This window comes from Myxocyprinus asiaticus, chromosome 14 (genome assembly GCF_019703515.2).
Source record: "Myxocyprinus asiaticus isolate MX2 ecotype Aquarium Trade chromosome 14, UBuf_Myxa_2, whole genome shotgun sequence".
In the NCBI taxonomy this organism is placed as follows: domain Eukaryota; kingdom Metazoa; phylum Chordata; class Actinopteri; order Cypriniformes; family Catostomidae; genus Myxocyprinus; species Myxocyprinus asiaticus.
Window position 1 is genome coordinate 34,091,365 of NC_059357.1, and position 17,004 is coordinate 34,108,368.

Here is a 17,004-nt window from a genome sequence, read left to right on the forward strand (position 1 = left end):
CTAATACTCATTTCCGTGATATTGCATGTGCATTCATGGGTGATTTTTGTTCACAACATTGTTTCGTTTCGTCGTTTTGAGAATTAATCAGAATAATCGTTTGTAATTGTAGATGAATAATTGATTCTATTTCACTGACTATTGTTTCGCAGTGTAGACGTGGTGTGTCAGTTTTGATGTGTGTTGTGAAGGGTTAACACAACTTCATTACATCATCGGCTCTAGCTAAACACAATAAGAGCGGCCATCTTTCTCCAACACTAACAACTGCTACTCCAGCGAAGAAAGAAAATAAATGTTCAGTCGGAAGTTTCATTTTGTTCTAGATGTGGCCTTTATGTGAACTCAGCTGCTTTGGAAGCCAAAAAGTGAGGTAAGATTTCCTCCTCTCAAGCCCGACTGTTGTCTCCTGTTGCCTGTGTATTACTGTGGGACAAGTGATTGAATGATACACAGTATCTGTCTAGTACATTAGAAGAAGTGCTTTGACAGATTATGAATTGGATACCTGCGCAATCATTTAGAAGAATGATCATAAACTTTATTCTTACCTATCAGAATGACTGTTATTTTTATTTATTTATTTATTTATTTATTTATTTTTACATTTTTTGCTTTCCTAAACATTGTCATTTCAGTCTCAACTCTTTCTAGTAAATTTAGGGGAATGTTTATTTAACAGTTTATCACGTTTAAGAATTGTGCATCAGTAGTTTAAATATAGCAACGTCTGTAATTGTTCTCTAAACTGGAGCCCAAAGATGTCTTGATCACACTTTTTCGAAGGTAGTTAATGTTTTGTCAATTTTAATAATTATTGATTAATTAAAATAAATTAAATAATAATATAAAGTTTGTAATTGTCCTTTGGATTGAAGACAGTCAATAACTTTTTTTAAAGCTATATGTCACCATAAACTTTTTTTTTTTTTTTTTTTTTTAACTATGAGGAAGAGTTTCTCAATTTGGAATTTAAAATGGAATTAATTGCCACTTACCCTTAAAGGGATAGTTCACCCAAAAATATAAAATGTTCTCATTGTTTACTTCCCCTCATGTCATCCCAGATTTGTATGACTTTCTTTCTTCAGTAGAACACAAACAAAGATTTTTAAAATAATATTTTTCAGCTCTGTAGGTCCATACAATGCAAGTGAATGGTGACCAAAACTTAGAAAAAAAGCACACAATGCAGCATAAACATAATCCACACAACTCCAGTGGTTAAATCCATATCTTCAGGAGTGATGTGATAGGTGTGTGTGAGAAACAGATCAATATTTAAGTCTTTTTTTTACTATAAATCTCAACTTTCGCATTCATCTTCTTTTGTTTTTGGCAATTCAAATTTTTTGTGCTTCTCGCCACTAACTGGGTAGGGAGGAGACTTTATAGTAAAAAAAAAAAAAAAATGGCTTAAATATTGATCTGTTTTCTGTCTATACAGAAGATATAGATTCAACCACTGGAGTTGTATGGATTATTTCTATGTTTCCTTTATGCGTTTTTGGACCTTCAAAGTTCTGGTCACCATTCACTTGCATTGTATGGACCTACAGAGCTGAGGTATTCTTCTAAAAAAAATTGTTTGTGTTTAGAAGAAGAAAGAAAGTCGTATACATCTGGGATGGCATGAGGATGAGTAAATGATGAGAGAATTTTTATTTTGGGTTGAACTATCCCTTTAAATCAACATTAACTTATATTTTATGTTATGTGATAATAAACAGTAAATAACTAGGACTATAATAGAATATTAAAAACTATATTAGAGGGGGGCCTGGGTAGCTCAGCGAGTAAAGATGCTGACTACCACCCATGGAATTCGTGAGTTCGAATCCAGGGCATGCTGAGTACCTAGGGAGGGTAGAGTCACATGGCGTAACCTCCTTGTAGTCGCTATAATGTGGTTCACTCTTGGTGGGGTGCGTGGTGAGTTGTGCGTAGATGCCGCGGAGAATAGCATGAAGCCTCCACCTGCTCTGTCTCTGCAGTAACGAGCTCAACAAGCCACGTGGTAAGATGCGCGGTTTGACGGTCTCAGACGTGGAGGCAACTGAGATTCGTCCTCTGCCACCCGGATTGAGGCGAGTCACTACACCACCTACTACTTAGAGCACATTGGGAACTACAAATTGGGGAGAAAAAAAAACTATATTATATGTGCAAATAAAAACAAAAAACAAAATAATTTATTGCAGAGGCATTTTTTGCCCTTATATTTTGAATTTTGGTGGCATTTTTGCCCTGAGCCTCCCTTAATTTTTGAGCCTGATATATACACATTCTGTTCTTACTTCACCACAATAGCTGTGAGGGCATTGATTGCAGTTTGATGTTGTCAGAAAAACTGAATGGCCTTTATACAGCTCATTAAAATGTTGTTAACTATGCACACATTCATGGCATTATGGGTGTGTCTGCAAGGCAGCATTGTTGAGCATTCCCATGCAGTGACCTTTGGCCCCTTTTTTTTTTTTTTTTTTTTATTTGTGTGGAGGTGTGGTGCCTGAAACACTCAGTGTTTACTGCCAGAGGACAGAGGAATTATTCAATACTGCAGAACCCTTAATTTGGTAGCTTTGTTACCTAAATATAAAAAGGGCTGTAGGCTTATTTTTCCTTGCAATATAGAATACTTAAATTCAATTTCATTTTTGAAAAACCTCAGCGAATAACATAGTAAATCATAAAAGGGTGTGGTACACTGACGTATAATGCCACTTGTGTTGCTTTGTTTCTTACAATTTGCAACACACTGTAGCACATTTGAATTCCCAAAGAAATACTTTCTAAATAGACTGAAGCGCAGAGGACTGGAAGAACCAGATTGCCACTATTGAAATTACTTTGGCATCTTTTTATATTAATGAAGTCCACTATAATGTGCTAGGCAAACCAGACAGAATTGTCCAAGAAAGTGAATGTGTGTTATGGTTAAGAATAATATTTGAATGCAGCTTTTAAAAGGCAGGGCCATGTGTTTTAAATCTGTTTATCTGTGCCAGTTTGCCTAGGTTTTATCCCCTAAAGGCTTTGGGGCTACTTCGCTTATATGCACGTCTTTTTTTTCTCTAAATGTTTATTATTATTGTTATTATTATTATTAATATTATTTATTTTTTAATCAAAAATAAACTTTCCTCACCTAAAATAAACAGCTTATTTAAATAAATCAAACATTCCTCTCTGATGGCAGACTGAATTTTACCCACCACAGGTGTCGGTTCACCACAGCATATTTCACATATATGAGTTCTTCCTCAACCAGTACTGAAAGAATTAATGGTCCGGACTGTTCCCTTTCTGTGAATTAAAATCAAAGAAATTCTGACCATGTCGAAAAGAACTGCCTGTGTTTTTATATTGCTTTCCATCCCGCAGTCCATGTCCACATGTCTACAATAGATTTTTTGTGTAGAGAGGACCTTTAGACCACAGCTGTGTTCAAGCAAAACTTAGAGAGTTGGAGGTCCTGGTATTTATAGTGATCGTAAGCATGGTGTGTCCCTGGTGGTCTGGACATTGTTTTCTTTGTCTGCTGTGTTGCCTGTTTGACTTAAAATTTGAGGCTTCAACATTGTTATCGTTACCTGTAATCAACGGGTAAATGTTATTTTGTGCATTTTAACTATAGTTTGGAAAGTTCAGGTTCACAAACAAGATTGAGATCATTGCTTTTTTGTTTAGTTAAACCAAACATCATCCCTGCTCTTTTTCTTTAGATTTCAAACGGATGTCTGGTAAAAAGAGAAATAGGACAAATAAACGTTTTTTTTTTCTTCTGCACAATAACATTCCACTGAGATGTCATGTGATGCCCGTGACCTCATAGGCTTTGATGCTGATGAACCAGATTCAGGTGTCTTTAGATCAAACAAAGTCAACTTAATTAGACAGCCAGCGTCGGCAACCAAAAATGTGAAGCTTCTCAAATGGTCAACAAATTTGCGTGGGATGCCGCTCTCTGATAATATTACTTAAAGAATGCCTTTGGTCTGCTCTCTATGCCTCATGTAGCTGTCTTCTATGAACCCATCTCTATCAGTATATTACAGAGCGTAAAGATGACAGCAGTTCCAGCGGGAATGAACATGAGTAGTTGACGCACAACATGTCCATGTTTAAATTTTTTATAAATGTATAAGAGAAAGTGCATATCTTAGGTCCTGTGGTCGCAATCTCTTTTAAAAGGATAGTCACCCAAAAATGAACATTTCGGTCATTTACTTACCTTTATGTTTATCCAAATACCTGTATGACTTTATTCCGTGCAACAAAAGAGAGAAATATTAGATAGAACGCTCTGTCTCAGTCACCATTTACTTTCATTGCATGTTTATTCATACAACGAAAATGAAAAATGACAGTGGCTGTCTAACATCTCCTTTTGTTTTCCATGGAGAGAAAAAAATGTGAAAAACAAAATGATGACGGATTTACATTTTTGGTTGAACTATTCCTTTAAAGGAATATTCCGGGTTCAGTACAAGTTAAGCTCAATCTACAGTATTTGTGGCATAATGTTGATTACCAGGAAAAAAATTTTTCGACTCATCCCTCATTTTCTTTAAAAAACAAAACAAAAATGTAGTTAAGCTTAGCTTACAGAGAGGCACTTACAATGGAAGTGAATGGGGCCAATTTTTGGAGGGTTTAAAGGCAGAAATGTGAAGCTTATAAATTTATAAATGCACATACATTAATTCTTCTTGACATTACATCATCATGGCAACAAAGTTGCAAAATTGGCTATGACTTTACACAGAAAAGTTTAGTAAGCAATTTTATCACACAAAAATCACATATTGTTTATGTCTTGTGGCTATACTTTTAAAACAGTGAGTATTTTAATGTTTACGGATTAGCCCCCATTGACTTCTATTGCAAGTTCCTCACTGTAACCCAGATTTTAGTTTTTTGTTTTTAAGAAAAGGAGAGACTATTTGAAATGTTTTGTGGTAATCAACATTATGTCATAAATGTTGTTGATTTGAGCTTAATTTATATTGAACCTGGAACATTTCTTTTAAGTTTTTCACCTTTTTGCATTCAGTAGCTCATATTAAATGGTCCTGCAGGGTGGCAACGGATGTTTTTTTTAAAGTACAAATTTTCTAAGTAATCTCTCAATTAAAGTTAGGTCATAAAAGCTGTGTGCATAATTATAAAAGATTTCGTAAAATGCTGTTTTAGATGAAGTATAGCATAAGTATCTCACGTAAATAATTCTAGTAAACAACAAGACTAATCGCAATGCAGTGTGTCGAAAGATGTGCTGCTGAAATCATGTAGCTTACTAAAATTACTGATCCACTGCCCCTAGTGGCCAAAACTAAAACTGTTGTTGAACGTATGGGCACGTGTGAGCTTGAGGTTCTTGGTAATATGTCCACTAAGTGGCGCCAAAAGCAAATTGTATTTTTAGTTGTAAATTATATTATAGTCGACAGGAATGTATATTTTATTAAATCTACCCCCCCCCCCCCCATCCCTAAACCTAACTGTCAGTGAGTAACAGTTTAGTTTTAGAGTGAAAATGCAACCTCTGAATTGTGCATGCCATTGTTTACTTCCTAGTTTGCATTGGATCAGAACCTGTGTCTTGGTGAGTGCTCAAGTAATGCGCTATCAAAAGCACCAGATGGAAAGGTGATTGTTTGAGTTGATGCCAAACTGGGAATGGGGACAATTTCAGGGTGCATTCGGATCCAACATGTTGATTTCCAGTGTGATCATGTTGAAACAACCTTTTCATTAAAAGTCATTGTCATGTTGGCTCTGAATAAGGACTGTGTGTCACTGATGTCTTGTGTTGTTATGTTTCTGTTTACCCAATTATAAAAGAGAACACTATGAAAGCACTTATTTCATCACTTTGGCCATTTTTCAAAATTATCAACAGGTTTTTGTCATTGTTTGCCACATTGTTGCTTGATGAAAATGGCCCACTATCATGAATCATACTGAGATACGTCCGTTGTTCTAAAAAAAGTGAAGTAATGTTTGAGGTTTCATGGAAACCTATTAAAAACAAATAACAAATGCATGTCTCACTTATTGGGTTGAATCGTGTGCTTGTGATAGTGGGAAGTAGAATTGGAGAAGTATTTGTATGGTTTAGAGAAGAACCAGAGAAGTCAGCTTTTAAAACGGATGATTTCATTTTTGAGCATGACTTTTAAGCAAATCTGCATCATTTTGTGGATTGATTGAAAAATTAAATCTATTATGGCCTATCAGCATGGCGATTTGGCTGATAGCAAGCTATTTTGGATTATGGTTTAACAATCTCCTCACTTCGGACTCCCTACTGAGTCCTGCTGTGGCCAATGGGATGAGGGCAAGTGGGAGGGGCAAAGGCCATGTGCACTGCTCAGGGATGGCCCCTTGGGAATTAGCAGGCTTTCTGGGAATGCTGGTTGCAATGTTGGGTCATTTTTGGGAATGGTAAAGGAATTTTCACTCTCTCTTTCCTTTTCCTCACTCAAGCGGGTCTCACAGTGTTTTTTGTGTGCTGACTCCTGATGCCTGCGTTCTCTGCACACACATGGAAAAGCGTTGGAGGGGTTTCTTTTTTATTCCAGATGCTTATTCTGGCTGGTCTCACAACTATATTTAGCAACACAGCTGACCCCCTCTGGTTTACTGTGGATGAGTCATGAAGTGTTTGTGTGGGTTGAAGTTCTCATTGTGTAGTAATGTTGTAATATGGCCATTATATAGTCAGCCAAACACCATTTGGATTCGTGTTTGGACTTTTTGTAACAACTGTTAACTACTCAAATAAACACAATTGAAAAATTGACATTTTGTGATATTTTCCGTTCAACGTAGCGTACTTAGTTTAGAGACTTAAAGGGATAGTTCACCCAAAAATGAAAATTCTGTCATCAATTACTTAATCTCATGCTGTTCCAAACCTGTGTGATTTTTTTTATATATATATATATATATATATATATATATAAATAAATACAATTTTATTTTATGTATTTTTTTCTTCCATGGATCACAAAAGGATGTTAGGGACTAACAACCTCAGTCACCATTCACTTTTATTTCAATTTAACCAATTTATGTTTCAGTTTCAGTTACAATTGAGAGTCCATTGTTATGGAGTAATGTGTGATTGTGTTAATGAGCCCCACACTACAGCCATAATTGGTCTCCCCAGGGAGAGGTAAATGGTTTGCACTGAGTGCTCAGTCATGCACATTCATACTTCCTGTTCTAGGTGGAGTGTAAATGCATCCCAACGCAAAGTATCCACAGCAGATGAGGTGTGGCAGAGCTTGCATTGGCCATCCAAACTAAGTCCAGTTTACTGGCAGCTGGCAATACAACGATGTCCCCACTTGACCCAAGTTTCCTCTTTAAAATATAAAACATAATTCTGTTTGAGGTTCAGAAATCGTGCTGGACTAAGATGAATTGTCAGAGTGTCACTGAGAGGGGCTTATTGCTGATCCTTAGCGAGAAAACAGCAGAAAGTCTTTAAACTCCATTAAATAAGATTGAAAGCAGGGAATGTGAGCAGACAAGAAAGCACACCAAGGGGGTTTGCATGTCTGCTGAAGTTAAGACATTCAACAGCCAGGTTTTTTTTTTTTTTTTTTTTGCAGAAGATAACAAGATCACAGTGCACACTGAGTCACTTAATTTGCCTTCCCTGGCTTTGTTTAACTCCATGAAGCATGACATCCTTTAATCCACACATTTAGGATTACATTTTTATCCATTTGTCATAGAAATCAAAAGCAACAGTTTAGATGAAGCTGGCGTAAGACTTAAAGTATTGTGTTAAAATACTTTCTCTTATCCCAGCTTAATATGCAGATGACAACTATTAGTAAGCCATTCAAAGGTTAATTTTCTCTAAAACTGTAAACACTGTTTCTGTTGCGCTATGAAAATTGCTCTGTTTGAGAGACCCACTTAGACCCGCCCCAACAATGTTACTCAACAAATGGCATGAGCTGGGGTTGGGACAATCTCTTTGTTTGACCAAAGGCATGTATTCAGAAAGCTGCTTAAAAACTATGTTTATTTTTGCAATTTCGTTTGGGGGTGCAGAAATTACATAATTCAGCTTTAACCTCATGTGACTCCGCGAACACATGCGTGGACATTGTATTTTGGCTTCACTGTACGCGACGCATAAATTAAATTGGTTTAAACCGACTGATTTTAGTAAAGAAGACTCTGGGCTGTCAGTAAAGAGTTAGACTTATGGAGTCATGTGACAAAACAGCATGGTGCCAACCACAGCGGAGTTTGCCTTCTGATGGTGACTACATCTGATGGTAAACCTAATTAAGTTTTTACATCAAAAGATTAGAGTCTCTAGTTTCATCCGAAATGCCAGTTTTAAATAGTTTAAGCAGTTAATCGCAGAACGCCACGTTGATAAACCCAATGTACACTAATATATACTTTAGTACTATTTTTCCTTAGAAATCCTATATTTACTGTGCATTGAGAATCAATGGGTTCATCCAAAAGCTGAAAATGTTTTGTATGGAGTTAGGATGAAAATAAGGTGCATTTCAAACTGTTCTGAGACCAGTGCAGACAAACAGCACACTGAAGGTTAAGTCATTCACTAAATAGGGAGCAAAGGAGCATCCTATAGCTCTCTATGCAGCAGACACTAAGTGCATTCAATCCAAACTTCCTATCAAAAGTTCAGTTTCAGGCTGCAAATGATTTTTGTACCACTCAACATTTTTGACAGACATGGGACAATGGTAATCAGTACATAGATTCAGACTTTACAGTGTATTATAAAGTGAATGGATGATGTTAGCCATTACTTTGAATCAGAATTAATTATGCAAATTTCTGATGTAGTATCTGTAACGTCTCAAAAACATGAATAACCAACACTCCTGGAAACATATTAAACAATTTAATAAAAAAATCTGACTTTCTATAGCTTGGTATTAGTTACAATTTCACAACTTAGTCCCGCTGTCCACATATGAGGACATCAATTTTTAGGAAACCTATTTACTTTGTTTATTAGGTGCTACTAGTTACAAATCAAAAAGGGAAATGGAAAATGTGCACAGTAGTCACGCTCTGGTATAAGATACTAATGCTAAATTTCTATTTGGAAGTTGCATTTAAAATCCACTTGGCTTAAAAATCTGTTTGAATGCCACTTTTGATATGTGAGAATAAAGATAAAAAGTAGCCACAGTATTTGTGCAAAAGAGAGCGAGGCCAGCTGAATAATTGTCTTGCTTTAATGAATATTAATGTCTCCCTTGTTTGCGGAGGCTGTGTTTGAGCGTTGAGTGCAGACTATCATGAGCTTGTTTTCCATATCTCTTGATGGCCTCTTATGTGGAGTGGCATACATCCATAAATATCTGTCAAGCTATTGTTTAGCCATTAATCAGCACACAAACAGATTTTCCACAGCAACTGCATTGATTAGAAGCATACCGCCCTTTCTTTTCCTTGTCCCCTTCACTTGCTGTTTTGCCAGCCGGATGGAATGGTGCTGGTTTCACCTGTGGAAAACTGTGCTGATGAGAAGGTTTACAGTATGTAGTTTAAACAAAAGAGAACAACAACAACCGTTTAATGTCAGCATATTCCTGTGTGTTTCAGAGACACCATGACCTAGTGATCTTTAACAGGAGCACAGCGGCACAGAGTGTCCTTCCCCTCCCCAGTCCTCTTCTCTTCTGACAGGTAAATTTCACTCATCTGTTGATTTTTAATTTTTTATTGTAAAACAGTTGATCAACTTTAATGAACAGCTTTTTTTGCTTAAAGGGATAGTTCACCCAAAAATTAAAAAATTAAAATAATAAAAAAAAGGGAACTGCAGATCAATTCAAAGTCCTTCCTGTCGGTCTGTCTCTGGCTCCCTGCACATTCATGAAATGTATTGATGCAGCGTTCACCCCATTGGAAATGAACAGTTTGCGTTTTTTTAATTACCTCAATGATTGGTTAATACTAGCCCAATCAGAGGAACTACTGAGCGAACACAGAGACTTGCTGCTTTGCCATCTGAAAAATCTGGGTCTGAATATCAACTGGGCGAAAAGCACACTTTTCCCCAGCCAGCAAATCTCCTTTTTAGGAGTTTGTCTCGACTCCGTGAGCATGCACATGCACCTCATGAACGAGTGCGTACAGACCATTCTTCGGTGTCTATCTCAGTTCAAACTGGGGAAAACATTGCCACTGAAGTCATTTCAGAGAATGCTGGGTTGCAGTATCTGTTAGGTCTGTTACACATGAGATCTCTCCAGGACTGGCTCAAACGACCCATTCCACTTCGTGCCTGGAGCCTCGTGCGCATGCACATCGCGGTGACTCGCTGCTGTCTGGCTGCTCTAGCACCATGGACAGCACCGGCCTTCTACCAACAGGGTGGAATGCTGTGTAACATTTTCAGAAGTGGTGACCACAGATGCAGCCAACAAATTTTGTGATGGACGCCTGACTTTCGGCACCTGGACAGGTGCGAAACGGGCGAGGCATATCAAGAACCTAGAACTACTGGCTGTCTTTCTAGCCTTGAGAGCTTTTCATTCCGACATTGTGAATCACCACATTCTGATTCGTTTGGACAACACAACAGTAGTGGCGTACATAAATCACCAGGGCAGACACGATCGCCACAATTAATGAGCATGACACAACGCCTCCTCCAATGGAGTGGGTGTCATCTCCTCTCATTGCGTGCAACACATGTCCCAGGCCGTATGAATTTCGGAGCGGATCTGTTTTCACGCCAGGGAGCATTACCAGGGAAATGGAGACTTCATCCTCAGACAGTGATGAGGATTTGGGAAATATTTTGCAAAGCGGAAGTCGAACTATTCGCCACTGCGGAGAATGCCCACTGTCCCTTTTTGTACTCCATGTCCCAAAATGGCCGGCAAAATGCAAGTATGCATTTTCCCCGGTGCGCCGCCTCCATTCTGTCATCAACGAAGTCAGAGTGGACATGGAAACATTTCTGTTAATTGCGCCGAAATGGCCCAATCTGTCCTGGTTTCAGGAGATGACAGAAATACTAGATGGGGAAATACCACTGAAGAAAGACCTTCTCTCTCAAGCGCAAGGCACGATTTGGCATCCCCAGCCAGAGCTGTGAATTGTCTCAGTCAGTGATGAACACCATTTTACAGGCTAGAGCACCGTCCACGAGACACCTCTATGCGCTTAAATGCTGCATGTTTGCAAATTGGTGCTCTTTGCGTAGTAAAGATCTGGTGAATTGCCCCATAGCTGAGATTCTGACATTCCTTCAAGAGCATTTGGATGCTGGTCTTACCCCATCAACGCTCAAGGTTTATGTAGTGACTATTTCAGCATACCACACCCTGGAGTCTGGCTCTTCGATAGGCAAACATAATCTAGTCATAAAGTATCTAATGGGGCTTTTCTACTGCACGGTACAGCTCATCTCAACTCTGCTCGCTTTTTGGGGGTTTTCCACTGTGGATAGTACCCGGTACCTGATACTTCTTTTAGGACCACCTCGGTCGAGGTTCCAAGTGAGCCGAGCCGATACTAAATGTGACGTCAAAACCCTGCAGATCACTGATTTGTCAGAGTAAATCGTCACTACCAGCGTCACTGGATTTGCGACACGGGACATCAACCTGCTAGTTTTAAAGTAAACAACAGCGACAGCAATATCATTTGTTCACGTGACTTTCGAATTGTAAAAAGAAATGGCTGTGCGCAAAACCACGCTATGGTCAATAAACGAGGTGCAGACGGTCCACTGTTTAATTCGGATGAAGAGCAATCTATGCATATGTTATGCCCGGTGAGGGCATTGCATACATATGCTGAGCACACCCGTCAGTTTAGGCTGTTGGATCAGCTCTTTATTTGTAATGGAGTATGCAGAAAAGGAATGTCCGTCTTCAAACAAAGGCTCTCTCATTGGATCGTTGATGCGATTGCCCTCACTTACGAATCACAGGGTGCAAATTGACCTATTGGTGTCAAAGCGCATTCAACCATGAATGCAAGCATGGCCTCTTCATAGGCATGGACAAACGGTGTGTCCTTACAGGACATATATTTGGCAGCAGGATGGTCCTCACAAAACATGTTCATGAGATTTTATAGCCTGGACGTGGCGTCCATCTCCTCACAGTTTCTCTCTGTATAGTAGGGATGTACCGATACCACTTTCTCTTCCGATCCTATTCTGATATCGGAAATCTCGATACCAGTGTTGTTTTTTTGCATAATCAGTTTAGAATATCTTTACATTATTGTGTGGAACTAACTGGGTGTACTCTTTAATATGTAAAGAAACACAAACCTCTAACTACACATTATTTGAATATAAATGTATAGCTTATTAAGAAAAACATTATTGTTAACTAGTATACTGGATAATGTGGCAGCAAAATTAACAGTAATTCCAGTATAAGTCATCTGTAGAAAGGAAGCCGTTTTTTTTTTTGCTAAATTTTTTCAACTTGTATCTGGACTTTTGTTCAATTTAGTTGTAAGATATCAGCTCCATTTTCAATCACACAGTTATTTTTTGGAACCCATTCAACTTGAATATTATTATAATTTATAAACAAATGATAATAATAATAATATATTATAATAGTAATATATAGTAATATATCTCAATTGTGCACCTTTTGTCATGGATCCACCAGTCTCTCTCTCTCTATTTCTTCCTCACTGCCGTCACAGCTCTCACTCTCCCCTGAGTTCTGATTGCATGCACCTGCATATCATTAGTGGCTAATCAAGGACTGCATATATACCCCGCTTTCACACACACTCTTTGTCTGTTCTCATCGATAGTATCTCTGAGACTCCACACCTTTCTACTATGTCAGACATACCTGTGTCTTCATTATTTCCTGCAAGTATCATAAGACTGTTGTGAGTTATCTGTTCATCGTGTCTATACCCTGTCTGGATATTACTCGCCTGCTGTTTGCCACTCTGCTCAATTGGAATTACTCACAATGTTTACATCACTGTTTCAATCATCTTTTCAATAAACCCTGTTACTGAGTTCATATCTCTGCATCTGTGAGTCTCCCCGTGACACCTTTTAACTTTTAAAACCCTCACGCTTTTATCATGACATTCTGAACTCTCCAGGATGTCCTGTGTGTGTCTGTTTGTAGGCAAGTTCACAGTAGTTTAATTTGCTTCTTATTCAAATTCTGCTAAAAATGCACCTCCGGTGCCGTTCTAAATGCATATAAGTGAACCAAACTATTGAGCATCTACATCTGAGATGTTGTTCATGAGTAGTGCTCAAATATTGCGCACCGCTGTGAAGGCTAAAAATAGCCACGGGTGTGTGTAAACAGAGCAGCGCCATTCAATAACGCGCTGGAGCTGTGCTTGCATTTTATATATTAACTTATTAAACACAGCCTTTTGTGATTCACAGAGCTATCGCATGTCTTCAAGTGGCTTTGAATAAAATGCATGAATCATATGAACTACTTTAATTGTGTTTTAATGGTTCGTTTATGTCATTTTTTTGAGCTTGACAGTAACGAACATGACTAACACACAGTATCGGATTTGGATCGGGCTCGTCGGACCGATACCCGATCCATTTAAAAACGTCGGTATCGGAGCCAATACCGATCCAAGTATCGGATCGGTGCATCCCTACTCTATAGAGCGCTTCTTACATTTCAAGCGGGTGAGCCCAAGCACTTATTACGGGTGGGCTACTAACTATAATCAACACAGCCACCTAATTATATGCTGCTGAACTGCCCCTTTAAAAGTCAAAAGCACTCCCATAAGAAATAAAACATACTTTTCCAACTATGTTGTGAGAGGGTTAATTAACCATACTGTGTATATTTATATGATTCATATAGATACCAGACTACATTCATTTCTGTCTGGCATCTGCCATGTGGGACTATTCATATACACTTTAATATGACTTATAAGTCATTGTCCTGTGGCCTGTGTCTCCTTATGAATGTCTCTCTTTATTGTTATAACTCTGGGAGTGCAATGTCACGTTACACATGTAACCTCGGTTCCCTGAGATGAAGGGAATGAGACATTGCGAAAGCTGGCTGCACTACTACTTCAGAGTTTCATAATACGAGTGACCCACTCTTCAGAAAAATCTGAAGAAATGGTGACTGAGCACCCGCTTATATAGGCCAACTGCACGCCTACAGGGGCGGGGCTCAGACACCTTTGCCAAACAAAGGATTGGCGTGATTGTATAAGGGTTTCAACAAGGTCGTGTAGAAGGACAATCCCCATAGTGCTTACAGTAATGTCCTTCATCTCAGGGAACCGAAGTTACATGTGTTACCAGAGATGTTTTTTGCCAACTAGACTACTAACCAAAATATGACCTTGTAACAATGCAGAGTTTTAATTAATTGAGGTTGTCTTTTGCAAGCCATGCCTCTGAAGTCCTCTACATCTTCATCATTATAAAAATGTCATAAGAACTTATATAGCGATAGTAATGCGGAACATAGACTTCTCCAGAAATCAACATAGTAGGCTGGGGATGTTTTGAACACTTGTGCCAAGTTAACGCCAACCCATAAGTACTTTTAGGTGGTTGTGAGACGCATTACTTCAGAACAGAAACATGGGCCCATAGGGATAGGCTTGTGCATGTTCTCACCATAAACCCTGCAGAACTCAAGCCCCCATAGAGAATATCACCATGAGAAGATGGTGGGTGTTGGTTGGGACATCAGTAAAGCAAGTCCTCCTCTGAATACAAAAACAGTTACTTGTCTCACAATGCTTTGTAGTAGATAATAACAGTACTTAGCGATCCTATTAGACAGCTTGGTTTCGTACAGTATTATGATTGGTTAAAGAATAAATTGCTAATGGGTAATTCATATGGTTGATTTGAAATGTTTTTAAAGCTGAATAAAAAAAAATACACACAAGCTTTAATCTTTTCCAATGTAATTTTTTAATGGCTATAAGAAGTCAGTTCACCTCAAGTTCACTCGGGTGTCTGAGCAGAGAAACCACAGGTGTAGTTCTGCACATTAACTATGATTGTGTTCCAGTAAGTTTGAACTAATAAACTTCTGTTTGCTTGTGCTATCATTCTTTAAAATAAATGCCACTTGGTTTGATATTATTTTACCCATTGCAATAGCATTCATACATTTGTATGTGTAGCTTTAGTGTTTAAATACTTTGTGCGGCCACTGTATGTAGAAAATTGAGTCAGTGTGTTTGCTGGAAAGTTGTAGCTCTTTTAGCCTTGAAATCGTAACTTGAAAATGATAGAAATACAAAAGTTCCACACTGATAGACAAAAGAACAGCCAATGAAATTTCTTTAAAGTAATATTTAATTACATTGTAAAGTCATAGAAGAGTGATTAATGGAACCAAACTGGCACTGCGGCTTAGCAGGTTTTTTCTTTATTTTTTTTTAATACACTGGACTGAATTGTAAAGAAGAATCTTCACCCAACAGGCAAGTGTTATCTTAGCTTTTAATTATAAACCTTAAGGGTAAGTGGAACCTAAGCTATAAGAGAAGAAATCTTCCTATTTGATTGGACTACTACACCACCTTATAAAAACTACATATATGCACAGATGAGCCAAAACATTATGACCACCTACCTAATATGCCATTGGTCCTCCGTGTGCCACCAAAACAGCACAGACCCACCAAGGCATGGACTCTACAAGACCCTTCAAGGTGTCCTGTGGGATCTGGCACCAAGACATTAGCAGCAGATCCTTCAAGTCCTGTATTTTGTGAGGTGGAGCCGCCATGGATCGGACTTGTTGGTCCAGCACATCCCACAGCTGCTCAACCGGATTAAAATCTGGGGAATTTGGAGGCCAGGGAAACACCTTGAACTCTTCATCATGTTCCTTTACCATTTCCAAACAATGTGTGCAGTGTGACAGGGCGCATTATCCTGCTGAAAGGGGCCACTGCCATTAGGGAATGCCATTGCCACGAAGGGGTGTACTTGGTCTGCAATGATGTTAAGGTAGGTGGCACATGTCAAATTGACATCCACATGAATGGCTGGACCCAGGGTTTCCCAGCAGAACATTGCCCAGAGCATCACACTCCCTCCACCGGCTTGTTGTCTTCCGACAGTGCATTTTGGTGCCATCGCTTCCCCAGAAAAATGACGCACACGTACATAGCCGTCCATGTAATGTAAAAGAAAACAGGACTCATCAGACCAGGTGACCTTCCACTGCTCCAAGGTCCAGTTCTGACACTTGCCTGCCCATTGTAGGCCTTTTCGACGGTGAACAGGGGTCATCTGTGGCTACGCAGCCCCATACGCAGCAGGCTGTGATGCACTGTGTGTTGTGACACGTTGCTCCCGTAACCATCATTAAAATGTTCTGTAACTTGTGCAACAGTAAACCTTCTGTCAGTTCAGACCAGACGAGATAGCCTTTGTTTCCCTCGCACATCGATGAGCCTTGGGCACCCAACACCCTGTCACCAGTTTGTGGTTTGTCCCTCCTCGTACCACTGTCAGTAGATACTCACCACTGCTGACTGGGAGCACCCCACAAACCTTGCCATTTCAGAGATGCTCTGACCCAGTCATCTGGCCATAACAATTTGGCCCCTGTCAAAGTCACTCAGGTCTTTACTCCTGCCCATTTCTCCTTCATTCAACACGCTGACTACAAGAACTGATTGTACCATCTAATCTACCCAGACCTTGACATGTGGCCTTGTTAGGAGATGATCAACGTTATTCGCTTCACCTGTGAGTGGTCATAATGTTTTGGCTCATCAGTGAATATGTATATTTCTTATATGTTGGTCATAAATTTAGGAAGCGACAAGTTTTGAATCTTGTGTGTCTTGTACTTTATGAAGACCCACTGTAATTTAAAATGTTGTTTCATAAATCTCTATGTCTGAGCTTTGAAATATGTTAAGGTATATTTTTTCTAGTGCAGTACATTGCTAAATTAGACTGAGTAGATCTAAAAAAACATCCTTGTCCTTTGTGGACTCTCGGCC

At 38.9% G+C, this 17,004-nt stretch overlaps 1 protein-coding gene across 3 annotated transcripts in view; it reads left to right on the plus strand.

Annotated features, from left to right (window-relative positions):
• The first annotated feature begins 243 nt into the window (after positions 1 to 243).
• LOC127452092 (myocardin-related transcription factor B-like) overlaps positions 244 to 17,004 on the plus strand; it is a 59,539-nt gene continuing 42,778 nt past the window's right edge. For 2 of the 3 annotated variants that reach the window (XM_051717272.1, XM_051717275.1), the window contains exons 1-2: positions 244 to 373; positions 9,622 to 9,705. The gene's annotated coding sequence lies outside the window, so the exon portion shown is untranslated. The remainder of the gene's footprint in view (positions 374 to 9,621; positions 9,706 to 17,004) is intronic. The other variant, XM_051717273.1, reaches the window with a different exon arrangement.